Here is a 6,029-nt window from a genome sequence, read left to right on the forward strand (position 1 = left end):
GCAGAGAGCAGAGCTGGAGTCTCAGCCACCAGAGGAAGCTGTTAGTTTGGTCTGAAGGTGAATCTGATCATCTGTTTTTCAGTCTGTGTCTCTTTCGTGAAAACGAAGATTACACACTGATCTAAAAAGACCTCTTTCCTCACACACATCATTGAGTAAGAAACAGTTGTCAGTGATGATAGGGTTAGGGTCTGAGCAGCGCAAATGAAGCTTTGATAAAAGTTCACTAAAGAAGATCTCTTCACTCACGTTCTGCCTTTATTTCTCTGTAGATGAATGTCTGATTCTTCCTGCTATTTTTTTCTCCATCAACTGAGTTTTTCCACAGTGTCAAAATCCCTATATTCACAATGTTATATAACATACACTTATCTTACTGGAAACTTTCTAATGTATTTTATTTGGACAGGTGCAAATAAAGAGATTAAATTCTCTGACTTTTCCCCTTTAACAAATAATAACATTATAAATCTGATCATCCTCTTTATCTCTGACTGATCTGTTCCACTGTCACAGAGACCTTCAGTGGTAAGATCTTCACTGGGAGATTATCCACAGTGTCAATGTATGGAAACATCTTCTCAGTGAAAGTGTGTGTGAAGGTGTGTATGTGTGTGTTAGTATCAGGATCAGAGAACGACAACTTTCCTCTGTTCCAGTCCAGATTCACTCTGATCCTCTGGAGCTTCTTCTGCTCTGAGAGAACAGTGACTGGAGATGATGGTGAGAGTTCAAAGTAGTTTACCTTTATACAGCCATATTCCCCATAATCCAGACTGAATGTCTCCCTTCCTCTGGACAGACTCTGCTAACACACCCAGTCCCCAGACTGTACTGTCTCCAACCTCGACGTCCCAGCTGTGAGTCCCTGAGTTAAAACGCCTCAGAGCCCAGGACAGACCAGCAATAATCAAATCTCTCTGGATTGTCAGGAAGCTGCTGTTCCTCTCCTTCACTCACACTGGTCAGATCTTCAGACAGGATGAGTCCTGGATGAGCAGTGTTTGGGTCCAGAACCACAGGACTGTAGGAGACCATGTCCTTCATCTTGTTCCAGATGTTGAAGGTCAGGTTGCCCCAGGTGTTTGGCCTGGTCTATCAGAGCTCCTGAGAGCAGCTGGTGATCCTCCAGCAGGGGGCGCTGCTGGACTCTTTCCACTGGCAGCCTTGTAGTTGTTGAGGAATGAGACGTCTTCAGCTCTCAGCTCGTCCTCTGTGGCTCTGACTGTGTGTGAAAGAGCTGGCTATCTCTCTGCTCAGAGCCTCCATCTTCTCCTTCATCATCTGACTCTTCTGCTCCTCTTCCTCCCTCAGTGCAGCCATCCTGGCCTCCTCTTCCTCTTCTAGAAACTGGTGAAGCTTCTTAAACTGCTCCTTAATCTGCCTCTCTGTGTGTCGGGGGCCTGGACCTTAATGTGTTCTGCTGTTTGATCAAACTTCACTTTAACTTTTTCTAAACTCTCTAACTTCTTCTTTAAGGGCTCCAGAGTTTCCTGAAGTTCCTTCTTGTGTTGTTCTGGCAGCTTCATCGATGGGACTGAAGCTGTGGTTTTTGTGTGTTACTGAATGTAGACAGATGACACACACTGGCTGCTGATGGTCCAGACAGAAGAGTCTGAGTTTCTCAGAGTGCAGACTGCAGAGAGCCTCTGAAGATCTCTGATCTCTCTCCTGTAAGAAGGACTCACACAGCTTCTTTAACACCAGACTAACAGGGTGGATCTTCTCTTGAAGATCTTCTCTTACAAACTGGACAGTCTTGTGTTTGTTTCTCTCTCCACCATCTCCTCAGACAGTCTTTACAGAAGCTGTGGCTACATGACAGAACAACAGGATCTCTAAAGACCTCCTGACAGACCGGACAGCAGAGATCCTCCTCTGATCTGGAAGCCATTTAGTCTGAGTGAAGCTGAAAACACAGCAGACAGAAAGTACAGTCAGTCATGGCTCCCCTCCCTCCTCTACTAACTTCACTGAGATTCACTTTCACTTTGAGTGGTGGTTTTAGTCAAACTCACCTTCAGTGTGTGGAGAGTCAGCAGGTTGAAGCAGCAGTGTTGTAGTTTTCCTCTTTTCTCTCCTGTAGCTGGACTCACTCAGAGGAAGCTGTTAGTTTGGTCTGAAGGTGAATCTGATCAAATGTTTTTGAGTCTGTGTCTCTTTAGTGAAGACGAGGAACAAACTGTTTCCTGGTTTGTTTCAGGTGTGTCAGATGAGGGGAGGAGCTTTGTGCAACAATGATGTTGCTTTACCTGTAACCCAGGTTGAGTTTCATTCCAAAGTTTTGATGTTCCCACTGAAACTGAATGTCATTTGAATGTAGGTTTCCTTTCACTTTTAGGTAACAGCTTTTACATGTAGTTTATGTTAGTTCACACAAACACTCTCCATACATTTGATACTGGCCTGGCCCCTCTGTCAAATTTTAAAATGTTTGATCAAACTTCACTTTTGATTCATTGCTTGAAATGCTGACTGATAGTGTGCTGCAGGACGATGCAGCAGCTCTTTTTATGTTCATACGTGAAGAAGTTTCTGTCATTGAGAGTCAACCACTTAAACCTTCTGCTCTTCTTCGTCTTCTCTGACTCTAACAGACCTTTTTCACAGCTGACATTTGATCAGTCATGGCAGGAAACACACAGGTGAAACTCATTTTGTCAACAATGGCTCAGTTCCGTCAAATGTCCCCATAAACCATAGAGCCAGAATGTGTCCCCGTAAAACAGTGATCAGGCAGCATTTTTTCACTTCCTGTTCCTTTGTCCTGAAGTCAATGGGTTTTTGAATGGAATTTGGTTAGATGCCTGAAATAAGGTCTTAACACAAGCTCAAGACATTTTCATATTTTATTCTGCAACACAAAATACTTCAGTTAATACCCCACTTGTGATTTGTAAAGTTTTTACATGCCTTAAAAAAGGACGTTGCTAACTACTGGCTACATGAGACTACAAAGGTTGTTGGTGACATTAAATATCATCAAGCCGAACACAGAAAGTCATCAACTCACTAATCTGCCTTCACAGCCTTGTTGTATTTACACCTGTGCACTTGAAATCTATTCTCAGACTTTTCCAGCTCACTTTTGTAGGAGACGTCAGTATGGTACACCAAATTGTAAGTTAGAAGCTGAGTGGTGGAGATGTTGACATCATGTGACCATGGTGTAGTTTGTTTATAGCCCAACATTAGCTTTTTACTTTTAGCAGTTTCACTTAGGCTTCAAAAATCATATACATGGTGTCCATTTGTGAAGATTATTGCACAGTATCACAAACCTTTGTGCAAAAATTACCTTAGAAACTTGTACTCTGTTAGGGTCACATGACTTCCAGAGGACAGGTGAGTATCCTGGTGGTTGAGGTTCATCACCTTGTCTGCAGCCAGGTCCTCCAAGAACAATGGTGAGCTGTGAGGTGATTTTGGCCTAGTGGTCAAACTTGGTACTGCAGGATTACTTTGGTAAACGTTCCTTAAAGAAGATCTCTTCACTCATGTTTGGTCTTTATTCCTCTGTGGGTGAATGTCTGATATTTCCTCTTTATATGTTTTTTCTCCTTCACCTCTGCTTTTCCACAGTGTCAAAATTCCTACATTCAACTGCTGTACGCAAATGTTAAGGATGCATACAGCTCCACTTCCCTGCCACCACTGGGCAGGTCAGATCGCAACCTAGTCCTGCTCTCACCATTATACAAGCCTGTGGTTCAGCAGCAGCCAGTCACAGTGAGGACAGTGAGGAAGTGGTCTCCTGAGGCCATGGAAACACTGTGTGGAGCGCTGGAGGCCACAGACTGGGATGCTCTATACAGAGCATGAACCACATGGTGCAGACATTGATGGCTTGACTGACTGTGTCTCTGAGTACATAGGGTTCTGCATTGACAACACCATCCCCACTAAAGAGGTCCGCTGCTACCCAAACAACAAACCGTGGGTAACCAGTGACCTGAAGATCCTTCTCAATGAGAAGAAGAGGGCCTTTAGATCAGGGGACCGAGCAGAACTCAAGCGGGTACAAAGGGAGCTAAAACGCAGCATCAGGGAGAGCAGGGACAACTACAGAAGAAAACAGGAGCACAAACTGGAGGAGAACAACACCAGGGACGTCTGGAGTGGGATGAGAGAGATCACCGGCTTCCAGAGGAGAGGTGGGAGTGCAGCAGAGGGGGATGAACAACGTGCCAAACGAGTTGAACATGTTTTTCAATAGGTTCAACTCCAGCCCCTCCACCCCCCATCCCACTGCTGACACCCATCTCGGATCCTTCCATAACCCCCACCCCCCAGTCTGTACTCCACATCACATCTAGCCAGGTGAGGAGAGAGCTGGAGAGGCTCAAACAGAGGAAAGCTGCTGGACCGGACCGCATCAGCCCTCGCGTGTTGAAGGCATGTTCCAGCCAGCTATGTGGAGTTCTCCAGCACCTCTTTAACCTGAGCCTACACCTTCAGAGAGTGCCAGTGCTCTGGAAAACATCCTGCCTGGTCCCAGTGCCCAAAAAAGGACGTCCTGCTGCACTGGAGGACTACAGGCCAGTGGCACTGACCTCTCACATCATGAAGGTCATGGAGAGACTGGTCCTGGCACACCTCAGACCGCTGGTGTGCCCTTTGCAAGACCCTCTGCAGTTCGCATATCAGCCCCATGTTGGGGCTGATGATGCAATCATCTACCTGCTGCAGAAGGCTTACTCCTTCCTGGACAGACCCAACACCTCAGTCCGCATCATGTTCTTCGACTTCTCCAGCACTTTTAACACCATCCAGCCCAGACTGCTGAAGGTCAAACTGGAGGACATGTGGGTGAGTGCTCCCCTTATCACTTGGGTTGAGGACTATCTGACGGGCAGACCGCAGTTTGTGAGGTTACAGAACTGTGTGTCGGACCATCTGATCAGTAACATCGGGGCCCCCCAGGGAACTGTGCTGTCTCCCTTCCTCTTCACCACATACACTTCAGACTTTAAGTACTGCTCTGAGTCGTGTCACCTGCAGAAATTCTCTGATGACACGGCCATTGTGGGGTGTGTGGAGGGAGGGAGGGAGGCTGAGTACAGGGACCTGATGGACCACTTTGTGAAGTGGTGTGGGGAGAACCACCTGCAACTGAACGTGGCGAAGACGAAGGAGATGGTGGTGGACTTCAGGAGGAACAAGCCCCTGCCCTCTCCTGTCAGCATCAGTGGGATGGATGTGGATCTAGTGGAGTCTTACAAGTACCTGGGGGTAACACTAGACAACAAACTGGACTGGTCCATCAACACAGAGGCCATCTACAAGAAGGGTCTGAGCCGGCTTTACTTCTTGAGGAGGCTCAGGTCCTTTCATGTCTGCAACAAGATGTTGCAGATGTTCTACCAGTCTGTTGTGGCGAGCACCATCCTCTTTGCTGCAGTGTCCTGGGGTGCAGGCATCAAGGCAAAGGACGCCAACAGACTGAACAAACTGATTAAAAAGGCAGGGTCTGTGGTTGGCTCAAAACTTGTCACCCTGGAGGAGGTGGTGGAGGAGAGGATGCTGGCAAAGCTGCTGGCAATCATGGATAATCCCTCTCACCCCCTCCACTACACGCTGGACAAGCTGAAGAGCAGCTTCAGCCACAGACTCATTCAACCCCGCTGCTCTAAGGAATGATACAGGAAATCGTTCCTACCTACTGCAATAAGACATTACAACTCATCTACCTCTGTCAGAGCCACGATTACACAACTGGACTAAATCTACATGTCACCCTCTGCACTGTCATGCATCCCTTTGCACTTTTCTATTTACATATTCATAGCATATTATTTATGGTGTATATATCTGTCTAGCCAAGTATTTATCATGCATATTATACCTTTGTTAATATTCTATTTTTTACTGTTGTATTTATATTGCATTCACATACGGACTGCTGTAACAACCAAATTTCCCTTCGGGGATGAATAAAGTCATCTATCTATCTATCTATCTATCTATCTATCTATCACCACGCCACATAACATACACTTATGCTACTGGAAACTTTATAATCTGGACTA

This window comes from Lates calcarifer, unplaced genomic scaffold (genome assembly GCF_001640805.2).
Source record: "Lates calcarifer isolate ASB-BC8 unplaced genomic scaffold, TLL_Latcal_v3 _unitig_1424_quiver_1035, whole genome shotgun sequence".
Classification (NCBI taxonomy): domain Eukaryota; kingdom Metazoa; phylum Chordata; class Actinopteri; family Centropomidae; genus Lates; species Lates calcarifer.